The 13,189-nt window shown below is 42.0% G+C and overlaps 1 protein-coding gene across 6 annotated transcripts in view; it reads right to left on the bottom strand.

Annotated features, from left to right (window-relative positions):
• The window catches only part of MEF2C (myocyte enhancer factor 2C), a 215,140-nt gene that overhangs the window by 191,617 nt on the left and 10,334 nt on the right, over positions 1 to 13,189 (bottom strand). For 5 of the 6 annotated variants that reach the window (XM_063129637.1, XM_063129628.1, XM_063129629.1 and 2 more), the window contains exon 2: positions 8,128 to 8,226. The exons of the other annotated variant lie outside the window; for it this stretch is intronic. The gene's annotated coding sequence lies outside the window, so the exon portion shown is untranslated. The remainder of the gene's footprint in view (positions 1 to 8,127; positions 8,227 to 13,189) is intronic. 6 annotated transcript variants of the gene reach the window in all.

Below are 13,189 nucleotides of genomic sequence, written 5' to 3'. Positions count from 1 at the left end.
GCTGGCAGAGCCGGGGGGAAACAGTGCACATTGGGGGCAGAGACACCCCATCCTAACCACCTTTGTCTACCTGATGTACTTCAGGAAGTGGCATGACTCTACACCAGACCCAGTTCTCTGCCACTGCAATCCCTGCCACTGCAATCTGGCCACTTATATCACAGGGTGGTTGCTCCCCACTTCCCTGCCATCAGTGAAAAGGAGGGTTGCTCTGCCCGTTTACCAATTAAATTGGTGTTCCTCTATTGTTCCTTTCTGGGTACTTAGATATTTGCCATTAGGGAGGGGTGAAGTGTCCAGAATTGTCCATGGTGTCTGGATGGTTCATTATATTATGTAGACTACCTCTATGATGCAGTATCTTGTCTAAGATAATTGTTATAATTTCATCATATGTTGCCCTTTGTGCTATGGGGAAACTTTGTGCAACGGTGAGATATAAATCAACATTTCTCAGGCCTACATCCAACTCTTTGTACACTGTCTCTAGGATGAAATAAAGGAATGGGTGATGCCTCAAGTCTTTCCCTAACAAAAAACACTTGAATATTCATATGCCTATCAGTTTGGGGTGGGTGACAGGGTTACCCCCAAATAATGGAGTGGTTTCTACATACACAGGGGACATCCTAGGTACACAGGTATATAGAAGTATATTAAAACCAACTGGCTTCAGAAAGACATGTGAACTTCCAGAGTTGAGGGCATAGAGATAAGAAAATTATAGAAAAACTCATTGTTTGGACAGGGAACTTCCAGATTCACACTGAGCACCAAAGGCAGGAACTGTTGTATACCCTGATGGATAACCATTATCATTAAAAAAAAAATCAAAGTAGGGTAATAAATTAAGAGCAAAGTGACTTAATTTTACTACAATTGTATATTTTAAGGGCTTATTTCCATATTATGATCATAGTTTTGTGGCAACGAAGAAACCCTGCAGGATCCAAACCCTCAGCATCACATGAGCATCAGGTACAGTTTGGATGGATTGGTAATGACCACACACTCTTACCATCGTTTCAACTTACAAATTTCCACACACCACTAGCCTTACACACACACGCACACACTCTTTCTATCACACTTACAAGCTGTTGTTTGTAATGCTGTTGTTTGTAATGCTGCAAACAACAGCTAAATGTTTTAGTTCTCCAGGAATATCCCAACACAGATCACATGTTGCAATCCATGATGAGGTCTGATACACCTTCGTTCTTCTCTGGATTTGTGCTTAATATATATATATATATATATATATATATATATATGTGTGTGTGTGTGTGTGTGTGTGTGTGTGTGTGTGTATACACACACACACACACACACACACACACACATATATATATATATATATATATATATATATATATACATATGGACCAAGCTCTACAGTACATCACATTGGCCATTAACCAGTCAGAGTTAAGCATTTCAGAGGCCTGACCCACCCATGCATATGAATCTCTCAATGGCCTGGTTCAGACAACACGCTAAACCATGCTGCTTAAGCACAAAATGGTCACAGTGCTTAAATATTAATAATAATATAATAATAATATAAAATAATAATATAAAATATTATTTTATCTAGCATCACAGTGACCCGTTTGTCAGGCTCATGTGAAAAGCACTTTTCTTGTATCACTCCCAAGTGCTGAAGGCTCTTACTTCAGAGCTATGATTGTTATACACCATTCAACTTTTAAGACACTTTTTTAAAAAATTGTCTTTTAAAATTGTTTTTAGTGGTCTTAATGTTGTTTTCATGTTTTAGTATGATTTTTCTGTTGCTTTTCATGTTTTTATGGAATTGCCGTTGTGCACCACCTTGGTCACTTCTGTAGAAAGGCTGTATAAAAATATTTAAAATAAAAGAAATAAGCTATTCTGCAACCTCTGTCATAGAAATGAGGAAGTGAAAGGATAATCCTGACTTTGTAATGTGTCACTTTTTGCTCACATCTGGGAAATGTGCATTTACAAATGGCCTAAGTTGCATATACAAACTTAGTTGGGTAGTTTTTCTTACTCCTGGACATGCAGGCAACGAAGTCTTTACCCATTTTTGATCGGCTCTTCAGACACAAGGGATTGTGCTAAGAAAACTAGTAAATGCTCATCAGCATTTTTTATTCTGGGGTTGTACTCTCCTCCTGGGGTAATAAAGTACATGTTCATAGAGGGTAAGGTCAACTCCCTCTCAGTACCACTGGGCTGCACTGGGAAAGGATACTCTTTCCTTCAGCTTCATAGGTTAGTCAGCCACTTCACATCCTAGCTATCTCCAGGGAGAAAAGCAAGGCATGGATGGAGTCAGAGGTTGGGCCGTGCCAGAGAGAGAAAATGTCTCTTTCATCTCTTACAGCACAAACTTGTCTCCTTAGAGGTAAGCCATGTACAGACATCTGTCTATGGGCTTACCATAGAACTACTTTACATAGATCTGGTTCACAAGATCAAAATAAGCCATGGTGAATTATTTAAATAACAACATATGCAGGACATGATTTCCATAATCACCATCCAGGTCCAGTTTGTCGTATTGTCCAAATATCTACCTATAAAGTGGAAAGTATGTGTGTGTGATGTATTTCCGGAAATGTTTACCCAATTCCAGATGAGTTAACACTTAATTTTAACTTAAATTTAAATTTTACTGTTCTAAGTCTGTATTTCAATCTTATATCAATTTTGTTGCGTGGTTTTATCCTGGTTGTGCTTTTTATACTGTATTTTGTAATTGTGCTTTTAACATGTTAGTTGTTTTATTATGTTTTTAATTTTTGTGAACCGCCCAGAGAGCTTTGGCTATTGGGCGGTATAGAAATGTAATAAATAAATAAATAAATAAATAAATAAAATTAGAAACTTGAAATTTGGCATGCTGATAGGTCTGGTTGTACAATGTACCAGAAAAGCCTAAAAATACATGATTTGGAGTTTTAAGTATTTTTAAAAGAATTTAATAAAAACCAAGGCTTGGTTTTTATTAAACGACCCCCAGCATGCCTTGGGCAGAACTCCTAGCATGTCTTGGGTGGGAGGCCAGACTTACTGGCCTTTGGCGGCAATTGTGAGTGCATAGCCCAGTTGCTGCTGTCTCTCTCTCACAACCCCAACTCCTAAGGTTGGTCTTGAGCAGTCAACCCAATTCCACATAAAAGGAAACAACCCACATAAATGAGCTGCATCCATTTGCAGTACCTCCTCCCACTCTCTGTGTGGTTTTAAAATTGTAACTAGATGCAACAACATGACTTTGAAGATGTTGATATGCTTTGATATGCTCAAAGGCACTCCATCCTGATATCGCTATTTTCTCAGAATCTGGGGGAAGCAAGTGAACAGCCTTCACCCTTAAGAGGGAGGAAAGGGAGGCACTATGTGCATGCCCAGAAGCAGATCCATCAAAGGGGGGAAGTGCCCGACCCAGCCCCGGCCCTTTGTTACAGGCTCCTGCTGGTGCACTTGGTGGGTGAGAAGGCCAAGGCAGTCCCAGCAGGATTGTCCATTGCTGGGCACATCCACTGACAACCGCTTACCTCCCCTCCTCGGTGATTCTACTCCTCAGTGCTCTATTGAGGAGCAGCATCGGCAACAAGAGGATGTCTCAGAGGATGCAGACACCTGCAGGCTGCCAAAGGTATGCTGGGAGGTGTAGTACTGGCATGTAGAGCAGCTGATTTTTAATAAAGTATGGGTTAGCAAACCAGGTCACTATCTCTCAATCTTAACTCAACCCCCACTTTCCTGACCTCTCACTGTCTTTGTTCTCCTTCTACCTGACTTTTTCCAGCTGCCACTAGCCTGCCCACCATTCCATTCCAGCCTCAGCTGTCAGTCATTCCTCCATTCACTCTTCTGTTTCAATTTATTTATTTATTATTTATTACATTTTTATACCGCCCAATAGCCGAAGCTCTCTGGGCGGTTCACAAAAATTAAAACCATAATAAAACAACCAACATGTTAAAAGCACAATTACAAAATGGTATAGTCAGGCTTTTACATTAAAATGATAAACTTTATTCAGTAATCCCTGCATCTGTCTTGAAATGTTGTGGTTTAGTTATAACAGCGGGGAAAACACAGCATAAAAATCTCATCAATGGAACCAGTTATCTGTAGGCTCTCCCCCACTAGAGGCATTCAAGAGGCAGCTGGACAATCACTTGTCAGGGATGCTTTAAGGTGGATTCCTGCATTGAGCAGGGGGTTGAACTCGATGGCCTACTATTCTATGATTCTATGAAAAGGCCTTGGAAAATAAATAAAAATATTCACTTGGCACTGGAAAGCCATTAATGTAGTCAATCGGCAAGCCTGCCTGGGAAAAAGAAATCCATAAGCAGGATGCTACAACTAAGAAAGCCCGCTCTTCAGTTGTCTCCCACCACACCTCAGGTGGTGTTAAAAGATTAACATGTTATTCAGGGAGCTAGGCTTGCGCCTACAACTCCCAGCATGCCTTGGGCAGGAGGGAAGATTTACTGGGCTTTGGCAGACATCATCTGGCTTGCCATCCTCAGCCTGAAGGGAGAGCGCCTGGGGCCAGCTGCCTCGGTCGCTAGGCACCATCGGGAGTGGGAGGATGCAACTCCGACCCCATCGCTGACAGCAAAAATTGAGCTAACCGTCAGTCAGTCAGCCAGCTCCCTCATGGCCTACCTACGGGCACCAATAGCACAGTGCAGCATGGACTGGCTTGGCAAGACTTGCCCGCCCCCACACTTCAGTACGTGCTCCTGCTGGAGCACTTGGTGGGTGAGAAGCACAGGCTGAGGCAGACGCAGGCCTTCAACCCAGCCACCCTCGCAGGCTTCCCGGTACCTGCCAAGAGCCCTGAGCAGAAGATGGTTCAGCGGGCCATGGAGAGCTGTGGCTTTAAGGCAGCCCTGGCCTGCATCGGGAGTGAGAGAGAGAGAGAGAGAGAGAGAAAGAGAAGAATTTAATTCGTTTTAAAGTTACCTCACAGGCCTAGCACCAGCCTACCTTGTGGGGTTGTTGTGAGGGTGGGGGGGGGGAGAAACAAATTTAATTTGTTTAAAAGTTAACTCACAGGCCTAGCACTGGCCTACTACTTTGAGATGATTACCTTGCAGACATATATAAGGGGCCCAAGCAACGCCAGATATATCAGCTAGTCCTCCAATAAACCATAGGCTGCTGTAGGGTTATTGCAGGTTTGTTTACCCCTCCAACAAACCATGCTGCCAGGGTTCAGATGACATGTCCTGCATGCACCATGATTGAAATAAGACACCGTGGTTTAAATAAAATCTAAATAAGCCAAAATAATCCAAAATAATCCATGGTGGCTTATTTTGATTATGTGAACCATCTCATAAAGTTAATGCAACGTCCTATACATACACAGAGATATATCGCCTCTCCTATTTTGTTAATTTTAGGGTTAGTATATGTGTGTGTGTACATCTTCCCTTGAGGACAGGCTGGTGCTCAGTGTAACCAAGAGATAGAATTTAGGAAGTGGCTTTCTTATATATTTTGACAGTAGATGTAGAAGAGGAAAAGTTAGTGCTGGATATTTTCCGAATTATATATGAAGATTATTAGCCACTCTCCTGATAGAGTACGGAATACACTGATCCAGTTCACATAATTGCTGGTGCCTACTGTGCTGGCCACCATTGTAAATATTCAAGCTTTGATGGATTGTCGCCATGGCCTATCGTGATGTGAGAACCCGGGCAGGGTAGTTTGCTGCCACGGGTAACCACCCACCCAGAACCTGTGGACTGTAATAGGATTCTGGAGTGGCTTGTTAATCACAGTAAAAAGCCACCTGCTTGGGTTCACCTATCACAATAAGCCATGACAACCACCAGCCATGGCTTGCATATTCATAAAAGCAGCCAGCACATGACGTAACCCACCATGGCTTATTTTAGCCACAGTAGTCACTGGTGATCATGCAAATTGACCCATTGTCAGTTCTTTACCTTAGGTTGCTCAGTAACTGTATTTTCGTGCAATTAAAAATGGTGTGAGATCATAAGGAGGGCCAGGATTTCTTCTCAAACATCTCAGAGTGCAGGGCAATGAGTAATGGGCTCAAGTCAGAGGAAGCCAGATTCCGGCTGGACATCAGAAAAAACGTCCTGACTGTTAGAGCAGTATGATAATGGAACCAATTACCTAGGGAGGTTGTGGGCTCTCCCCCATTAGAGGCATTCATGATGCATCTGGACAGCTACCTGTTCAGCATGCTTCCCTATAGATTCCTGCACTGAGTAGGGGGTTGGACTCGATGGCTTTATAGGCTCCTTCCAGCTCAACTATTCTATGATTCTATTATCATTGAGGCTGTGGGTATTGAAAAAAAATACTGCAGATATTAGGGAAGTATCTTGGAAAAGGGATGTCAATATTTGCACATACCACCTATCATATGAAAACAGCCAAAGTGTGTGGAAGTGAAGTGAACAAAATCTTAGACTAGAATATCAGTTGTTGAATTTCTTTTGGGGGGAAACTGAAGAAAAGTGGTGAAACTTCAAAAGCAACCTTCTCTGTTTGATAGGGCAGAGGTCAACACTACTTTGGCTTAGAGAATGACGACACCAAAAGAAAAATACACAGTGACTTCATATGTGCATCGTCTACCTATTTAGGTTATTAGGGCCTACTCTTTAAATAGACATGACCTTATACTGGGAACAGATACTCAGTGGTTGGTACCAATATTATTTTTCAATCTGAGCAAAGATCCTCAAAGCAATGAATAAGGTGTCTCCACCTTTAAAAAAAAAGTTTCAATACTTCATAGGCAAACCCTAGAGAAGCCAAATTGTTTCTTTCATTCGTGAAAGTCAGTAGACAACATTTCAGCGAGCACATAAAAATAGCTCTTACAACACTTGTAGAATCTTCCTGTGTCATTTAGAATTCGGTATAATTTACACTGAAACACCGTCACCTCCAGACCATATTTTAAAAACATGTGTTACAAACAGCCAATAATTGGCAGCAAATCTCCTTTGGATTGCTTCCAAAAGGGTAAGATTAAGGGTTCCTGTTAGGCACAGGCCTGCTGGCAACAGGAAACAGAAAATCTTGCACCATTTCCCAGCCCTCCACCTGAAACTTACATCTGAATTAAACAAAAAAATGCACAACAGGAGGTGTAATTATTGGAATAATCAACCCTTCCATAACCTTACCAAGGGCTGAGGTGCAGCCAAGTGTCTCTTTCCCTTACAAGTATGATTATTTCATGGTGAGCTCAGTTAACATCCCCTTTCAGTAATTATCCAAGTTCTTTTTTCAATTGGGAATGATAGTCAAATGTTTATTTCTTTAAAAGAAATGAGCCTGCCAATTTACGTTGTAGAAGTGACATTTAAATTACATAGAGCCAGGGTTATATTGAAAATAACCTCACAGTTTATGCATCCTAACCCTGGCCAATGTGGTTTCCATTTTCTGTTTCGAATCCAGCCCTGCCCCGCCCCACTCCTCCTCTACCACAACCCTATCTTAAAAGAGCAGTTCACTAAAGCACTTCTTCCCATATCTGTCTGCTTTTAAGCTTGGCCCATGCTGGGTACAGCTCTTGAAGTGAGCTTTAAGGGGGGGATTTAAGTGAGCTGGGGCGGTTGCCACAGCAACCCACCCTGAGAGGAACCAAGGCTATAGATTGATCTACCCCACAAGATTATTCAACAATACTGTATTTGTTCTCCAGTCATTCAGAATATTCTTTCAATCCGTATTGCTTTTATAATTGCACATAACATATAAATTCCCAAAATCTCATTATAATAGGATATAAAATCCAGGAGGGTAATTTAAATATTTCATAATCCATAGGGGAGAATGAAAATGTATATAATTTCTTGTGAAATGAATTAATTGTAAAATATATTTTCAAAGGCAGGTGCTGAAGGGTGACACATGAATATTAAATAAAGTGGCATGCCATGGCTAAAACGGTATAATATACAATAAGTAGTGATTACAGAAAACCTTTGTCACTGGTATACCTTTTAGTACACACTACTGCAGAGTTTATCCTGAGCCCTAAATCTAAAAAGGAGAGAGAGAGAGAGAGCTTTTTGAAATACTGAATGATGGAAATAAAAAGTATGTAACACTCACCACATACACCCTCTTTATTTTGAAAATCATCCGCCTTCGGTGCTTTACTTAATCTGTTCCATAGTAGTTACTTCACAGTTTACAACTCTTAGTCGGCACCTTGAATGTTTAAAAGCACAACAGTAAGACATTATTAAAATGCAGGTCTCTATTAGTGAAGCAAATAATATTGAAACCCTTGAAAATAACAGTTTCTATCAAGCTTCAGGCAAATAGTTGATATCACTTAGAAACTACATATTAACAAGCAACTTTAAGCATTTTTTGTAAAATTCCATGTGAATTCTGTCTTGGAGTTGCTGAATTATCATAATAGTAAGCCACACCAAGTCTGGAACACCAGACTGAAATAAAAGTAAACATGTGAGAGATACTTTATACTTGCAATAATTTTTTTTAACAGATCTTTCGTGCTCAATACATAAACACATAATTTTAATAGGTATTCCATATTCAATACAAATTTAACAGTTATTTCATGTTTAGTTGATGAAAAAATGCCCACAGTTAGCATGGTACCCTTTTTTCTGAGTACCGCTACCCACATTTCCCATGGTGTGCTAAGGTGCTAGACCAGAAGCAGAGGCAATACCCCTACGGCAGGGGTGGGCAGAAGAGAGTTCTGGATCTTCCTGTAGATCCCTTGGTGACATGCTGCAGATTAGCAAGGATTTCTGACTCCCATCCCAACATGACGCTTCTCCACTACCCACCATCACCTTAAACGAAAGCTGGGTGTAACCAGGAATTGATTTTTGTGTGGAAGGACTGTGAGCTTCATTCATTTCTGGTACTCAAAACAAATTCCTGGGCTCAGAATTCTTTAATTTGACGTGTGTGTCTTTTGCATCAGACTCCAGCTGGTGAATTTTAGGGTACTTTTGAAAACAAAATTGATCCCCCAAACCTGAAGCCTCCCCTCCCCTGCCCTACAGAGTCTTCATCTTTGTTTGCAACACCCTTTGCTCAATTCTATCTCTGTCAGGGATAACTGTGATTTAAAGTACTGTCATTTCCTTATAGCTGAGATGCAGACATGGAAGTCATTTAGTGTTACCCAGACTTAGAATTGTTGGAGGCCTCCAAAACACCTGGGGGCTGCCTAAATGCTCGGAAAGCCCCAGGGTGGGTACATGGTGGCCCCGGCTGGGGTTGTTACACAGTGGCATGGACTGAGGCCCTGGGTAGATTGCGGTAAGCTGGGAAGACAGGGCAGTGGCAGGCTTGATGAGCCAAATGGTCGCTGGTGCTGCAGCTCTTTCGGCTGCAAAGTCCATGGTCCCTCATGCAATCAACATTTAGTGTTTCGGGAGAACAAGCAGCAGAGGCAGTGGCATCAAGACATGGCCAGAGACAGATGGACCTATGGTCTGACTTAGTAGTATGCAACTTCCAATGTTCCTAACTCACAAGACGTTTGGCTGGGTCATGTATGAATGGATCCTTTAAGGATCCATGCAATCTTTGCAAAATGTGGACAGGCAGCCAACCTACATAAGAACTGTAATTCAAGCCTTTATTTACTTAGAACAGGCATGGCGTACCTATAATCCTCCTGTTGGACTGCAGTAACCATCATCCCTCACTACTGGCTATGTTGGTGAGGGCTGATGGGAGTTGCAATCCAATGACATATGGAGGACCACACATTCCCCTAAGTTAGAAGTCCCACTATGCCCCATGGGCATTGCTCAACAATTTAATATACCTAGTGTTGCAACTCTTGACCTTTTTTGAATGGCAGACGTGTTCTGGTTTGCTTGTTCTTTTTGTACTTTACCTCCTCCACACAGGAGTCCACTTGAAAGGCTTTTAAGTTAACTAATTCCTCCTACATTTGATGCAGCTGTGGAGACCCACAGGATGCCCAGGCCTACTCTAGGTAAGGCATGGCCATTTCACAGGGCAATTGGCCCCTTGAATGTTCCAACATGCAGAAAACCTCTTAGCACATTCTGGAAAAGCAGACCAGTTGAGCTCTGATTTCCACAATCATTATTCCTCCAAAACATGACCATGATCAATGGATCAGGTGTTTTGTGTAATGGGGAAGATTCAAAGCTTCATCCCACCAGCCTTACATTGTGCTGCTGCAGCAAATTCTATGCAATGGATTCAAATGATGTAGACATTATAGTCTGCTTTCCCTGCAAAGGACTCCGATGACATCTACTATGTCCTGCTGTGATTGCAGTTCTACTGCCCCTCATAGCAAAATATTTTGGTGCTTGGAAAGTCTGGTTTTCTGGTCATGCAAAAGCACATCGCTCAAACTTTAACATGTATTTCCAAACATCGTTTCATTGTGCTGTTTTATGGGTGTGGTTTCAAAGGGGGGTATTGCTGATGAAAGAGAGGGGTGTGCCAATTGAAAACCTTTCCTTCTCCTGCTTCTGAAATCCCCCATTCTCTCCTTCTGGGGGAAACAGGACCGGCTAATCCCCAGTTTAACAAGCATAAAGCAGCAGCAACAACCCTCACCCTCATATATACAGGACTGTGAATGAGGAAAGGAAGGTGGGGGGGGGGGAGAGAGAGAGACTCTTTAGATCTGTGTGTGTGTTTAACGGAGCCTTTGCTTCAAAGCATGGGGAAAATGCACCCTCCTTGCCAGCAGCACCCTCATTTTTAAAGATAAAGAGATCCAAATTGGCACAGTGGAAGGTCTTAAGGAGTGCTTTCAGTATATCAAATTTTAATCAGATTTTTTTATTCATTGATTATATATGCTTTTTTTTTTTTTTTTACATTTTCCTCCCTTAAACCCTTTCAGTTTGTAGTTTTCCACTGGTCCATAGCGCTATTCAAAGCAATACAAGGCTGGTCAGTTTCACCCAAATGGCTGGTCAGTTTCAAGAGAAGTCCTTTGGCTAGGGTGACCATATGAAAAGGAGGACAGGGCTCCTGTATCTTTAACAGTTGCATAGAAAGGGGAATTTCAGCAGGTATCATTTGTATGCTTGTCGCACCTGGTGAAATTTCCTCTTCATCACAACAGTTAAAGCTGCAGGAGCTATAGTGCAGCTATACTATGGCCAGATTTAAAAGAGGGCAAGGCACCTGCAGCTTTAACTGTTGTGATGAAGAGGAAATTTCACCAGGTTGTCCATATATCAAATGATACCTGCTGAAATTCCCTTTTCAATACAACTGTTAAAGATACAGGAACCCTGTCCTCCTTTTCATATGTCACCCTACCTTTGGCTGCTTCTGAGTCTCTGTGTGTGTCCTTTTCCATCCTACTCTGCCCTGTTCCCCTACCCTCTCCTTGCTCTCCATGGGGGTGGGGCTCCTCCCAACATCACAGACACAGGCTGTGTGTCTCTTCCCTTATTGATTTGTCTCCCTAAAAACATGGGTTGCTCTCGTTCTTACTTGAACAGGAGTTGGTGGGGGAAGGACACAGATTGTACTTCCATTCCTTTAAGCATGTGAAGCTGAGTGGGGGATGGCAGGAGACACAAACAGGGGGAAGCAAAGATGGAAACATTCTCCATGGGGGGGGATCCTGCATCTCCCCACCTTTTTCCTTTTTTTTTTAACAATGGGGGGAGGTCCAGTTTTTATTGAGAGCCCCCACATGGGAAAGGATGGCTTAATCCTCTCACTAACTGTGATTTCCCTCTCAATTTCCTGGTGATGCATTTGAAGTCTCCTCCTCTATATACTGGGAGTTGAGATGGCCACTTCCTACCTCGCCTCACTCCCCCACCTCAGCCACCCACCCTGTTGGTTTTTTTCCCTTTTTAAAGTTGCAAAAATTAAGACTGCAATCCAAGGGGCTCTAATTTGGAAATGCATTCTGTTGGACTCAATGGGATTTATTTACTGAGTAAGCATGCAAAAGAGTTGACTGCAGTCTTACCTAACATTCTACTTTGGTGTTCAGTAACAAGAGAAGCAAATCCCAATCCCTGTTGTCAGAGGGGGAGTTGTCCCCACTTCAAACAACCAATAAACAGTAGGAGGAGGTACAAAGAAGATCTGACTGGGGGGTGGGGATAACAACATATGTGAGTGAACCTCAATGGATCTCTGCAAGGCACCACAGCAGAGTTGTAAGTTTACAAGTTTTCATATGCTATATAAGCACTATAAAACCGAAATAGGATAATTCGAGGGTAAACCAGAACAAACGTGTACGTGGGATGAACCTCTCAGTCTCCTGCAAAAGGTTTAGGAGGAAGATATATCTCATTTGCCTTCTCTCTCTCCCCCTCTCTCTTTAAACTCTTGTTATACTGGGAAATGTAGGAGCAACAGGGCGTATTCCTTGATTTGGAATTGTGTGTTGTATATGTTGTGGGATACATTGATGAAACTGTTTCTCACATTTGAAATGCACAGGAGGATCACATACTTTAGGATAAAGGACAAATCAAGGTGCTTCTCTTATTAACGCTGCAATCCTCTGCACCTTTTTCTAGGAATAAGTCCCAATGAGCACAATAGGGCTTACGTCTGAGTAAACATGGATAGGATTATACCAAACAAGGTGAAAATAGTAGGTACGTTGGAGGAGGATTTGTGTGCGATATTCATCATAGGATGGGAGCATCAGTGCATATTTAAGAATTTATGGATGGTAAGGAGCACTGAGTCTAGCACATGTGGCAGGGAGCAGGAAATGCATTAGAAATGAAGCCATAACCTAAGTCTCTACATGTGTATTCTTCAGGAATGAGGGTCAGATGTGTGTGCACTGGGGGGGAGGCAGAGTACAGCATTTGTGGGTATTGATGGGATGGGGAGCACACACCTGGAAAAGCAGAAAATGGATTCTTTGTGGAGCATGACAGGCAGGAATTCAGCAGGTGAAACTTTCTCCCAGATATGGAAATGTATTGATAGGGAACACTACATCTTCTGAATTTCTAATGTCATGTTAAGGGCACAGCAGCTGTTAAAGCACAGGAGCCCTGCCAGAAAAAGAATAGTGGCAACCCAATGTGTTTTATCTTGTCCATTTTTCAGTAATCCACATCTCATTCATATTGTCAGTGAATCTTCCAGGTTTTATCATGAATCGAGATTTAGAGTGGCTATATTCAAAATGTACCAG

Source organism: Elgaria multicarinata, chromosome 6, assembly GCF_023053635.1.
Source record: "Elgaria multicarinata webbii isolate HBS135686 ecotype San Diego chromosome 6, rElgMul1.1.pri, whole genome shotgun sequence".
Classification (NCBI taxonomy): Eukaryota; Metazoa; Chordata; class Lepidosauria; order Squamata; family Anguidae; genus Elgaria; species Elgaria multicarinata.
Note: the sequence above shows the minus strand (reverse complement) of the source record. Positions and strands in the feature narration are given on the sequence as shown.